Here is a 13685-nt window from a genome sequence, read left to right on the forward strand (position 1 = left end):
CTATTTGTTTATTAGCACTTATAGCAGTCTAACCTAGCGGTATTTAGGCCATGTGTCAAAGACCTCCATGTAAGTTATTTGAAGTCCACAAGATGATCACATATTTCGTCAGGTCACCAATTTCACCGTAACACTGCCATGTCACACACACACACACACACACACACACATGTGAGCCGGTGGAAATGTAGATGTTTGGTTTATTGTGATATTTGTGCTTTTGCTGTGTTATCCTTTTGCATGTTTGAAATGTTTTCTTTAAGTTGCTGTAGAGTGAGATTATTGTCGAGTGATTTTACTTTATTGTTTTGCTTATGTATTTGTGTTTTGAGTTGCATGATATTATATAACCTTGTTTCCACTGACTGCCACTAACCCACTGACTAATTAAAACCCTGCAGCTTTAAGGACCTGCACCTGGGTTGGGTGTGGTCAACCAGGAGCCTCTATATAAGAGAAGACAGTGTTTGGAGAGAGGGGGAGAACAGAGGAAGGAGAAGGCTGTGTTGGGAGAAGGAGGAATGGGGGCAGCTCCATGGGCTAGGGCCAGGACACCCCAGCTGGGGGCCAGCGGTAGCCATGTTCGTCGACCACAGATGGGTTGTAAGTGCCATGAGAGCCATGCCTTCGACACTGTAAGCGCCACGACCGCGGCCCCTGGCTGGTGTGTCCCCGGCTTGGCCTTGCCCATGGGGGGGCTGTCCGGAGAACATGAGAGAGACCCACAGAATGCAGCAGGGGACGGAAAGAGTGACGGATCGAGGGGACCGAGAGAGACGACCCAGACGGACGAGGCTGGAGAGAGGGAGCGAGTGCTGCTTACGTGTCAGCGTAGGTGGCCGGTTCTGATGCCGGCCGCCGCTGTAAGTAACCTTCTGATGCAGTACTCGCTCACATACCTGTCTACCAGAGCCGTTTGCTTAATAGGAGATGTTGGAACCGTTGTACTGGCCTACCTGTGTATGTGATTGCAGGAGCTGTTTGTGAAGAGGACCAGGATATTCCAGGCTACTCTTCCAGAGAACCTCCCCTGCACCAATCCCTACCTCTGAGCTAATGTTGCACATGTTGAAGGACTAGATTGTTTTAAGAGTTTTTAGCATTTGTCTTGTCTTTAATTGGTGTTTTAGGTACCCATGTAATTAGGCCTAATTTTATAATAAATATTGTAATTTTCTATCTTCCTTATAGCTGGTTTCCGTTTCAGTCCTTCCCTGTGTTTTTAGCTATTTTTATGCTCTTTTACCTGGTTTTAAACTCGAACCTGTGTTGCCTTGTTTTTATATTTTGTATTATTTAATAGAGGACCAGACCTCTCAAAGGTGGCGTAGTTCGGCTACAGAGTTTTTATAGAGTATCACAGTGAATATGCACCCGCACTTTAAAACAGTGCACTTTATTAATAGTTTCTTGTGACTTAATCGGCCACACGTCACAAATTGACGTAGCGCGGCAGGACCAGGTATTAAAGAGCATTTAAACCAGGAGGGACTGAACTTTGTGATATATTATTTGTTTTTTGTTTTGGGTTTGGTTATTCTTTATGATGATGATGCCTGTGTATCCGGGTGCCCCTTGGCTGCCTACATTTTAAAGGACCAGATGGTGATGTAAAGTATTCAGAATGGAAAGAGCAAATGCAAGGGTTGCTGGGGTGCGAACTGGCCATTTTGCTGGTACCCTTGTGTGGTGGGTGCTAGCAGTTGAGCTACAGTGGTTTGGGAGGAATGGACTCAGGGTTGCAGGGACTGCCAACCATTCAGTGTGGGGGGATGTGAGCCGGTGGAAATGTAGATGTTTGGTTTATTGTGATATTTGTGCTTTTGCTGTGTTATCCTTTTGCATGTTTGAAATGTTTTCTTTAAGTTGCTGTAGAGTGAGATTATTGTCGAGTGATTTTACTTTATTGTTTTGCTTATGTATTTGTGTTTTGAGTTGCATGATATTATATAACCTTGTTTCCACTGACTGCCACTAACCCACTGACTAATTAAAGCCCTGCAGCTTTAAGGACCTGCACCTGGGTTGGGTGTGGTCAACCAGGAGCCTCTATATAAGAGAAGACAGTGTTTGGAGAGAGGGGGAGAACAGAGGAAGGAGAAGGCTGTGTTGGGAGAAGGAGGAATGGGGGCAGCTCCATGGGCTAGGGCCAGGACACCCCAGCTGGGGGCCAGCGGTAGCCATGTTCGTCGACCACAGATGGGTTGTAAGTGCCATGAGAGCCATGCCTTCGACACTGTAAGCGCCACGACCGCGGCCCCTGGCTGGTGTGTCCCCGGCTTGGCCTTGCCCATGGGGGGGCTGTCCGGAGAACATGAGAGAGACCCACAGAATGCAGCAGGGGACGGAAAGAGTGACGGATCGAGGGGACCGAGAGAGACGACCCAGACGGACGAGGCTGGAGAGAGGGAGCGAGTGCTGCTTACGTGTCAGCGTAGGTGGCCGGTTCTGATGCCGGCCGCCGCTGTAAGTAACCTTCTGATGCAGTACTCGCTCACATACCTGTCTACCAGAGCCGTTTGCTTAATAGGAGATGTTGGAACCGTTGTACTGGCCTACCTGTGTATGTGATTGCAGGAGCTGTTTGTGAAGAGGACCAGGATATTCCAGGCTACTCTTCCAGAGAACCTCCCCTGCACCAATCCCTACCTCTGAGCTAATGTTGCACATGTTGAAGGACTAGATTGTTTTAAGAGTTTTTAGCATTTGTCTTGTCTTTAATTGGTGTTTTAGGTACCCATGTAATTAGGCCTAATTTTATAATAAATATTGTAATTTTCTATCTTCCTTATAGCTGGTTTCCGTTTCAGTCCTTCCCTGTGTTTTTAGCTATTTTTATGCTCTTTTACCTGGTTTTAAACTCGAACCTGTGTTGCCTTGTTTTTATATTTTGTATTATTTAATAGAGGACCAGACCTCTCAAAGGTGGCGTAGTTCGGCTACAGAGTTTTTATAGAGTATCACAGTGAATATGCACCCGCACTTTAAAACAGTGCACTTTATTAATAGTTTCTTGTGACTTAATCGGCCACACGTCACACACACACACACTACGCTACGAGGCTGATGTAAATAAATAATCTCATTGATCTGCAGTGGCATGCAGATGCAGTGGTGGTTCAAGTTCAACAATCAACGACTCATATTTTCCTCTAAACGTAACATATGTGTCACTTGAATTAAAACAAAAATAATAACAATAGCAAAAATCCAAAAATAAACACACGAAACCAATTTGTTACTTCGGGCGCGTTCAGAAATACCGCACTCGTGCGATATTTCCGAACGCACCCTAAGCGACGACGTCATCGTCACTTGGTGGAAAGCCTCCCGAAGCCAGGTCGGTGAGGCGAGGTTACACTTGAACTGAAAAGTTAGTTGACATTTAAACCGACCAATCAACGAGCAGCGACAGCCCAACAGTCAACCAATCAATGACGGACGAGGGGCGGGCCGCGCCGCCGCGGGCACGAGCACGCGTAGGGGGCGGAGCTGCAGTTAAAAAGCCGAGTCGCACGGTTTCAACCTCAGACGCATTGAATCTTAAACAGAGACAGTCGCATCTACCTACCCGCTTAACAGCATCATTACCACCACCTGCTCAACAGCCACAGACATCACTAACCAACCACCATTACACACAGTTACAGAGAGGACATCGACAACCACGAAAGGAACTAGTGTTTATCTTGCACCAGTGCTAATATTGTTGCTTTTCATTTTCAACTGAGTTTTATTTTCGAATTACTCGTACGTTGGGCTTGGGGTAAGGGCCGGGGAACGGTCTGTTACCGTTGCCGCCTGTCGGTATCGTTGCGTTGATAACGTCTGTAGTTGTGTTTTTCAAATAAGTTTGTAAGCATTTGGGCTGTCTATCGTCGTTGCGTCGATAACGTCTGTAGTTTTTTTTTCTTCAAATAAGTTTGTTAGCATTTGGGCTGTCGGTATCGTCGTTGCGTCGATAACGTCTGTTTTTTTTTTTCTTCAAATAAGTTTGTAAGCATTTGGTCTGTCTATATCGTCGTTGCGTCGATAACGTCTGTAGTTGTGATTTCCATAAACGTTTGAAAGCATTTAGGCTGTCGGTAACCGTTGTAGCCTAGCTTGGCCACAACTACTATCACAGAGGGCAATTGTACATTTAAAAGTTAAAAGCACAGCAGCACCTCTCTCTCTCTCTCTCTCTCTCTCTCTCTCTCTCTCTCTCCACAGAGCAGCACCTCTCTCTCTCTCTCAGTACTCTCTCTCTCTCCACAGAATGGAGCAGTATAGACTCAGGTTGATCAACGAGCCGGCTGTCTCTGGACGTGCAGGTAAGTTGAGGGCTTGTTCCAGAAGGCAGGTAGACGTCCGTGTGGACAACCTGAGGAACCGCCCCCTGACCGATGACGACCTGGCTGTCATCACAGCGTGTGTCCCTGAACTGTACCGCCAGTTTGACCAGGTATGTGACGTTTCCTCACTAGTAGTAGTTGAGAAGCAGCTGCTCAGACCCCCGAAGGATGTCACACCCGTTGTTGAGGAGAAACCCTGTGCATGCTACTATGACCACCTCACTAAAGAGTGGAGGCCGGTGCGTGCAAGCTATGACCGGCGTAGAAAGCAGTGGAGACCTGCTTTTATTCCAACGGTCGTGCGGTGTCTCTGTACTCGCTACGTCCACAGTAGTAAGACGTGGGTTCCGGTGCGACCGCCCACGCCACCAGCCAGGGTGGTGACTACCCAGAGCAACAGCCTGTTCCATGAGTTCTCTGGGTGCCTCGTGACTCCACCACACCCTGATACCCTAACGCCCCCCTTTGGGTGTTGGAAAGCCCGCTGTGGCAACCGTTATGACCTCGTGGAGGTGAACGGTCAGCAGCTGGCCAGAGTCATCTCAGGTGTCTCCGCCACATGGGAGCTGGGCGGAAGGCCAGTCCAGCGCCAGTGGAGGGTGACTGTCTATAGGTTAGACGGACAGATGCAGCTGTCCGTGTTCTGTAGCTTCCCTAGAGAAAAGGTACGGAGGCCTTTAGTCTTTAATGACGGGGCGCCTTCTCCATCGCTGAAGAGGAAGACCGATGCCGATGTGACCATCGACAGAGGCCCTCCTCGAAGCAAGACAGGTCTAAGACTGTAACTCAGACAGACCTGGGGTGCGGTGTTCATTGTAGCAGCTGCATGCACAGGGTTTTTCCTCAACAACGGGGGTGCATCAAGTTGAACAAGGAGCTGTCTATCTCTGGACGTGCAGGTAAGTTGAGGGCCAGACATTTTTATTTCATACCTTACACATAGAATTGTGTGGAATTAATACGGAATGCTTTTCGTAGTACTTTGATGAGAGTATCGACCAGGTAAGTGACTTTTCCTAGATGACAAGCAGCTCTTAAGGACCTCTGGTACAGGTTGGTTTTGTGCCTTTTCAGCAGGAAGTGGATCTTAGAGGCATAGATCTTGTTCCTCCACATGTGCTAGGCCTCACAGAGAAACTTGACACTGTCTCTCTACTCTATAGGGTTTAACTTTTAACATAAAACCCCCTCTCTCTCCACAGAGCAGCAGAATGGAGCAGTATTCTGACCAGTATTGCATCAACAAAAAAAAGTAATGTCTGTCCGTTTGCCTGTCTTTTTTCTGCCATAACTATGTCTAGTTTGTCCACAGGTTTCTACTGACTGAGTCCTGCATGCTGATCATCGTCACCAGTCAGTTGGCCTCGCGTCTGGCGGGCTAGCTTGAGGTGCCCTTCAACCCTGTGATGGTCACTGGCCTTGGCATCATGCGGGGCCAGGCTCTAGGTTGCGTCTTGTGCCTGAGCGTTTAGCAATGTCTGTCTATGGGGCGTCTGGGTGTGGTAAGAGGTAAAGTACTCTCCCCACCACTGCAGCATTAACTCCAACTTGGCCTGGCGCTCCATCAAACACAATTGGCCGTGTTTACGGGTGGGAACTTAATCTGGTGATGGATCAAGTGACCGTCCCTTTTGCTGCACTGCAGAAGCTACTTGCAAGTGTGTATGGGAGGATGCACACAGTAGTAGCAACAGGGACTCAAGGACACTTGGGGCAATTGGGAATTGGCGATGACTAAATTGGGTCTCCTCCCATGGATTGTCGCCTTGACGTTGGCGGAGGAGCTTATGTATTTCTTACCCAGAGAGCAGGTCATGGCAGTTACATGCCGGACAGCTTAAACGTTAAGAGATCAACTAAGGACAATCCGTAGATGGAACAAACCTGTGTTACAGAAATTACCACAAGGGTTTCCGAGATACCACTGTGGAGCATGCTAGGAGGTGTGGTGGCGGTGGGAGATCTCTACAACACACTGAGCAGAGACCCCAGGTAAATCACAACTGTGGCACTATTAAAAGTGTCATTTTAGATTATTGCATTGGATATCAGCAGATATACAAGCTCATATCTGCTATTTGTGAACATTTATGACAAATCTTGAAGATTTGTGGTCTGCGGCCAAATGCATATCAATTTGAGAACTACTGATTTAGAAGGGATTTGTAGAATCGGGCGCTATTGGGTTAATGAAAAAAGACTGTCACACTAAATTAGTAAAAATGTCAGTGTAGATTGGGAACTGATCAATAAAAAAATTATAAAATGGGGGTCCGTGGCTGAATGCTCATCAAACTGGAAATTTAAAAGGTTGAGAATCGCTGTTCTAAATTAAATGTCAGGTCAAACTACTAGTATTGATTATGCACTGAATGATTTGAGGCATGACAATGGTGAACTGTATTGAGCCAGTATATGAACCACAACATCTGTGCAGGTGGATGAGGAGCAGTTCACTACATCAGCAGTGGGAAGGAGGAGGGAGCCAAGCTGATGTGTGGAGGAGGCGTGGCTATCCAGCCCACCGTGTTTGGAGATGTCCATGACAACATGACCATCGCTGGGGAGGATTCCACAATCCGGCGTGGAATCAGGACAGACATTTATTTCATACCTTACACATAAAGAATTATTTTATTAGTATTTTCATGAGGGGATTACAGTTTGCGTAAAGTTTAAGCACTTGAACTTCTATGAGAGAATTCAATTGTATTTTAAGGTTATGCACTTGCCACTTAGCCAGTTGCACCACCTCACACTAAGTTCAAACTTAGTCTCGTTAGCTTAATGGCTTGACTTAAAAGCCATATTTAGACCTGAGGATGATTCTACAAATGCCTTCTAAATCCTGACAGTTTTCTGAAAAACCCATGTTTCTGTCAGTGGTAACGTTTGCTCTGAAATAACATATAGTCAAAGATTTGCGCCACATTTTCACGATTTTTCAAAAATGGCAGATCTACAAGCTCGTATTACGGCAGATCTGCTATTTTTCAATAGCTAAAGTATAACATGATGCTTAAAACACCAAAAGGGGTTCCTGTCCAAAATGGGTTAATGGGAGATCCTCTGTCAGTGTGTACACACTGTACACTGAGGCACAGACGCATAAGGGTCTATTCATTGGGTACCTAAACTAAATCATTAAAAAAAAATCACACCCGTGTGAAGTGAGGGGCGCTCTTATTATACATCAGCTCATGAACTTAATTTATGTGATTGGTTAGCCGATTTGCTAGTCAACATACGTAAACTTTCCCTTCATTGTCAATGGCATTTAATGTTTGTTGCCACAAATTGATGTCATATTTGAGGCACATATGACCTAATTTCTCCTTTCATTGAACTGAATATGTGATTGGTTAGCCAATTTGCTCGTCTACATATCGTTGCTGTCGGGAGGAAACCTCATAACGTTTTACACTTAAATTCTATTGCGATCAATTCAGGTGCCAGTGGTGGAATGTAACTAGGCACATTTAGTTTAATTTGTACTGGGCACAATTTATTTCTACTTCACTGAGCATTTTACTTCTTCAGTCACTACATCTCGGAGGCAAATTGTAACTGCTGTAATTTGTTTTGTATTTAATTTCAGTTATTGCTCTGCTCATATATGCTTATTCAATGCATGTCAAAGTTGGGCCGGAAGTGCCTTGTTTTGGCTAATGCGGAATCCTTTATATGGCCGTCGGGTAGACATAGGTGCATACATAGACATATATACATAGACGCCTCATTTGCCGCTGCAGTTCATTGGAGCGACGTGTATCCCAATGAAGGCGGAAGTGCAGTGCTGAAGGCTTTTTTTTTTTTAAACAAATCTTTATAACAGTCATTACAATATACATTACAAAACAAGACAAACAAACAAACACAAACAACAAAGTTATTAACAATACACATCACAGCTGTCATGAGTGTGTGTGTGTGGTAAATGGTACAAATGGTGCATTTATATAGCGCCTTTATCCAAGGCGCTTTACAGAGATTGTGCATTACATTCACCCATTCACACACACATTCACACACCGATGGCAGCGGAAACCATGCAAGGCACCAACTAGCACATCGGGAGCAATTAGGGGTTCAGTGTCTTGCTCAAGGACACTTCGACAGTAACTCTGGGGAAGCCCGGGTTCGAACTGGCAACCTTTCGGTTACCATCCAGGCACTCTACCCCTGAGCCACCGCGCGCGCGCGCGCGCGCGTGCGTGTGTGTGTGTGTGTGTGTATATATATATAATGTACTGTATGTATATATATATATATATATATATATATATATGAGCGTGTCTTGAGTGTACAGGGTTTGATGAGGGCCTTAACTTTCGGGCCTGTTGAGAACCCTAGTTTTCGCCGTCTGCACTAATAACTTTGTGGCAGGCCCGTCTAGAGTTTAAACTAATAACTTTGTGGCAGGCCCGTCTAGAGTTTAAACTAATAACTTTGTGGCAGGCCCGTCTAGAGTTTAAACTAATAACTTTGTGGCAGGCCCGTCTAGAGTTTAAACTAATAACTTTGTGGCAGGCCCATCTAGAGTTTAAATGGACAGTTATCAGTCAAAAGAGAGACATCGAAGAGGAAGGATGGATGGGGAAGGATCAACATATGGAATGTCAGAACAGGTCAGCGTAAGCTCCATATGGAGATCTAAGGGTTTGAGGTCAGATGCAGAGTTGCTGGCCAATATTGATGACATCAGGAATCTATATGGGCATTCTGGGCTTAATATTTGTATTATATATGTCATGCCTGGGGTGAATTGTCCCAGTTGGTTGTCCCAATGTCCCCATGCTCAATAGAAGTAGGCTAAACACATTTTGCAGGGACTCCCCTGAACCCCCCTCAGGTATATGGTCAAGTTCAAGACAGAAGGCCTTGAACTTTAGTCTTCAAAAGTCGAAAGGTCTCTATTCAATCTATTCAATACACATTACACAACAACAGGGGGTGTTACTGTGTATTGAACAGATGAGTTTACTATCAATATAGTGCTGTCATGTGGGCCACATTTACATAACTAATGGGGTATTCGGTTCATTATGTAAATCAGTAACAGTGGCCGACATGACAGTAGCTACAGAAGTTACAGAACGGTTGCTAAATGTCTTGAACGTGATCTGACACCGTGATGTCATGTAAACGCTGAATTACAATACCCAAAATCTCGGCCGAGTCTCGGTCACTCCAGCATGGCGATGTTACCGTGAAATTGGTGACCTGCTGAAATAGGTCATATAACACATCATATAACTATTAACTAAACGTCAGTGTCCATTCCATACGTAAATCATTGCTATTTGTTTATTAGCACTTATAGCAGTCTAACCTAGCGGTATTTAGGCCATGTGTCAAAGACCTCCATGTAAGTTATTTGAAGTCCACAAGATGATCACATATTTCGTCAGGTCACCAATTTCACCGTAACACTGCCATGTCACACACACACACACACACACACACACATGTGAGCCGGTGGAAATGTAGATGTTTGGTTTATTGTGATATTTGTGCTTTTGCTGTGTTATCCTTTTGCATGTTTGAAATGTTTTCTTTAAGTTGCTGTAGAGTGAGATTATTGTCGAGTGATTTTACTTTATTGTTTTGCTTATGTATTTGTGTTTTGAGTTGCATGATATTATATAACCTTGTTTCCACTGACTGCCACTAACCCACTGACTAATTAAAACCCTGCAGCTTTAAGGACCTGCACCTGGGTTGGGTGTGGTCAACCAGGAGCCTCTATATAAGAGAAGACAGTGTTTGGAGAGAGGGGGAGAACAGAGGAAGGAGAAGGCTGTGTTGGGAGAAGGAGGAATGGGGGCAGCTCCATGGGCTAGGGCCAGGACACCCCAGCTGGGGGCCAGCGGTAGCCATGTTCGTCGACCACAGATGGGTTGTAAGTGCCATGAGAGCCATGCCTTCGACACTGTAAGCGCCACGACCGCGGCCCCTGGCTGGTGTGTCCCCGGCTTGGCCTTGCCCATGGGGGGGCTGTCCGGAGAACATGAGAGAGACCCACAGAATGCAGCAGGGGACGGAAAGAGTGACGGATCGAGGGGACCGAGAGAGACGACCCAGACGGACGAGGCTGGAGAGAGGGAGCGAGTGCTGCTTACGTGTCAGCGTAGGTGGCCGGTTCTGATGCCGGCCGCCGCTGTAAGTAACCTTCTGATGCAGTACTCGCTCACATACCTGTCTACCAGAGCCGTTTGCTTAATAGGAGATGTTGGAACCGTTGTACTGGCCTACCTGTGTATGTGATTGCAGGAGCTGTTTGTGAAGAGGACCAGGATATTCCAGGCTACTCTTCCAGAGAACCTCCCCTGCACCAATCCCTACCTCTGAGCTAATGTTGCACATGTTGAAGGACTAGATTGTTTTAAGAGTTTTTAGCATTTGTCTTGTCTTTAATTGGTGTTTTAGGTACCCATGTAATTAGGCCTAATTTTATAATAAATATTGTAATTTTCTATCTTCCTTATAGCTGGTTTCCGTTTCAGTCCTTCCCTGTGTTTTTAGCTATTTTTATGCTCTTTTACCTGGTTTTAAACTCGAACCTGTGTTGCCTTGTTTTTATATTTTGTATTATTTAATAGAGGACCAGACCTCTCAAAGGTGGCGTAGTTCGGCTACAGAGTTTTTATAGAGTATCACAGTGAATATGCACCCGCACTTTAAAACAGTGCACTTTATTAATAGTTTCTTGTGACTTAATCGGCCACACGTCACAAATTGACGTAGCGCGGCAGGACCAGGTATTAAAGAGCATTTAAACCAGGAGGGACTGAACTTTGTGATATATTATTTGTTTTTTGTTTTGGGTTTGGTTATTCTTTATGATGATGATGCCTGTGTATCCGGGTGCCCCTTGGCTGCCTACATTTTAAAGGACCAGATGGTGATGTAAAGTATTCAGAATGGAAAGAGCAAATGCAAGGGTTGCTGGGGTGCGAACTGGCCATTTTGCTGGTACCCTTGTGTGGTGGGTGCTAGCAGTTGAGCTACAGTGGTTTGGGAGGAATGGACTCAGGGTTGCAGGGACTGCCAACCATTCAGTGTGGGGGGATGTGAGCCGGTGGAAATGTAGATGTTTGGTTTATTGTGATATTTGTGCTTTTGCTGTGTTATCCTTTTGCATGTTTGAAATGTTTTCTTTAAGTTGCTGTAGAGTGAGATTATTGTCGAGTGATTTTACTTTATTGTTTTGCTTATGTATTTGTGTTTTGAGTTGCATGATATTATATAACCTTGTTTCCACTGACTGCCACTAACCCACTGACTAATTAAAGCCCTGCAGCTTTAAGGACCTGCACCTGGGTTGGGTGTGGTCAACCAGGAGCCTCTATATAAGAGAAGACAGTGTTTGGAGAGAGGGGGAGAACAGAGGAAGGAGAAGGCTGTGTTGGGAGAAGGAGGAATGGGGGCAGCTCCATGGGCTAGGGCCAGGACACCCCAGCTGGGGGCCAGCGGTAGCCATGTTCGTCGACCACAGATGGGTTGTAAGTGCCATGAGAGCCATGCCTTCGACACTGTAAGCGCCACGACCGCGGCCCCTGGCTGGTGTGTCCCCGGCTTGGCCTTGCCCATGGGGGGGCTGTCCGGAGAACATGAGAGAGACCCACAGAATGCAGCAGGGGACGGAAAGAGTGACGGATCGAGGGGACCGAGAGAGACGACCCAGACGGACGAGGCTGGAGAGAGGGAGCGAGTGCTGCTTACGTGTCAGCGTAGGTGGCCGGTTCTGATGCCGGCCGCCGCTGTAAGTAACCTTCTGATGCAGTACTCGCTCACATACCTGTCTACCAGAGCCGTTTGCTTAATAGGAGATGTTGGAACCGTTGTACTGGCCTACCTGTGTATGTGATTGCAGGAGCTGTTTGTGAAGAGGACCAGGATATTCCAGGCTACTCTTCCAGAGAACCTCCCCTGCACCAATCCCTACCTCTGAGCTAATGTTGCACATGTTGAAGGACTAGATTGTTTTAAGAGTTTTTAGCATTTGTCTTGTCTTTAATTGGTGTTTTAGGTACCCATGTAATTAGGCCTAATTTTATAATAAATATTGTAATTTTCTATCTTCCTTATAGCTGGTTTCCGTTTCAGTCCTTCCCTGTGTTTTTAGCTATTTTTATGCTCTTTTACCTGGTTTTAAACTCGAACCTGTGTTGCCTTGTTTTTATATTTTGTATTATTTAATAGAGGACCAGACCTCTCAAAGGTGGCGTAGTTCGGCTACAGAGTTTTTATAGAGTATCACAGTGAATATGCACCCGCACTTTAAAACAGTGCACTTTATTAATAGTTTCTTGTGACTTAATCGGCCACACGTCACACACACACACACTACGCTACGAGGCTGATGTAAATAAATAATCTCATTGATCTGCAGTGGCATGCAGATGCAGTGGTGGTTCAAGTTCAACAATCAACGACTCATATTTTCCTCTAAACGTAACATATGTGTCACTTGAATTAAAACAAAAATAATAACAATAGCAAAAATCCAAAAATAAACACACGAAACCAATTTGTTACTTCGGGCGCGTTCAGAAATACCGCACTCGTGCGATATTTCCGAACGCACCCTAAGCGACGACGTCATCGTCACTTGGTGGAAAGCCTCCCGAAGCCAGGTCGGTGAGGCGAGGTTACACTTGAACTGAAAAGTTAGTTGACATTTAAACCGACCAATCAACGAGCAGCGACAGCCCAACAGTCAACCAATCAATGACGGACGAGGGGCGGGCCGCGCCGCCGCGGGCACGAGCACGCGTAGGGGGCGGAGCTGCAGTTAAAAAGCCGAGTCGCACGGTTTCAACCTCAGACGCATTGAATCTTAAACAGAGACAGTCGCATCTACCTACCCGCTTAACAGCATCATTACCACCACCTGCTCAACAGCCACAGACATCACTAACCAACCACCATTACACACAGTTACAGAGAGGACATCGACAACCACGAAAGGAACTAGTGTTTATCTTGCACCAGTGCTAATATTGTTGCTTTTCATTTTCAACTGAGTTTTATTTTCGAATTACTCGTACGTTGGGCTTGGGGTAAGGGCCGGGGAACGGTCTGTTACCGTTGCCGCCTGTCGGTATCGTTGCGTTGATAACGTCTGTAGTTGTGTTTTTCAAATAAGTTTGTAAGCATTTGGGCTGTCTATCGTCGTTGCGTCGATAACGTCTGTAGTTTTTTTTTCTTCAAATAAGTTTGTTAGCATTTGGGCTGTCGGTATCGTCGTTGCGTCGATAACGTCTGTTTTTTTTTTTCTTCAAATAAGTTTGTAAGCATTTGGTCTGTCTATATCGTCGTTGCGTCGATAACGTCTGTAGTTGTGAT

The sequence above is a fragment of the Electrona antarctica genome (genome assembly GCF_951216825.1).
Source record: "Electrona antarctica genome assembly, chromosome: 6".
Lineage (NCBI taxonomy): Eukaryota > Metazoa > Chordata > Actinopteri > Myctophiformes > Myctophidae > Electrona > Electrona antarctica.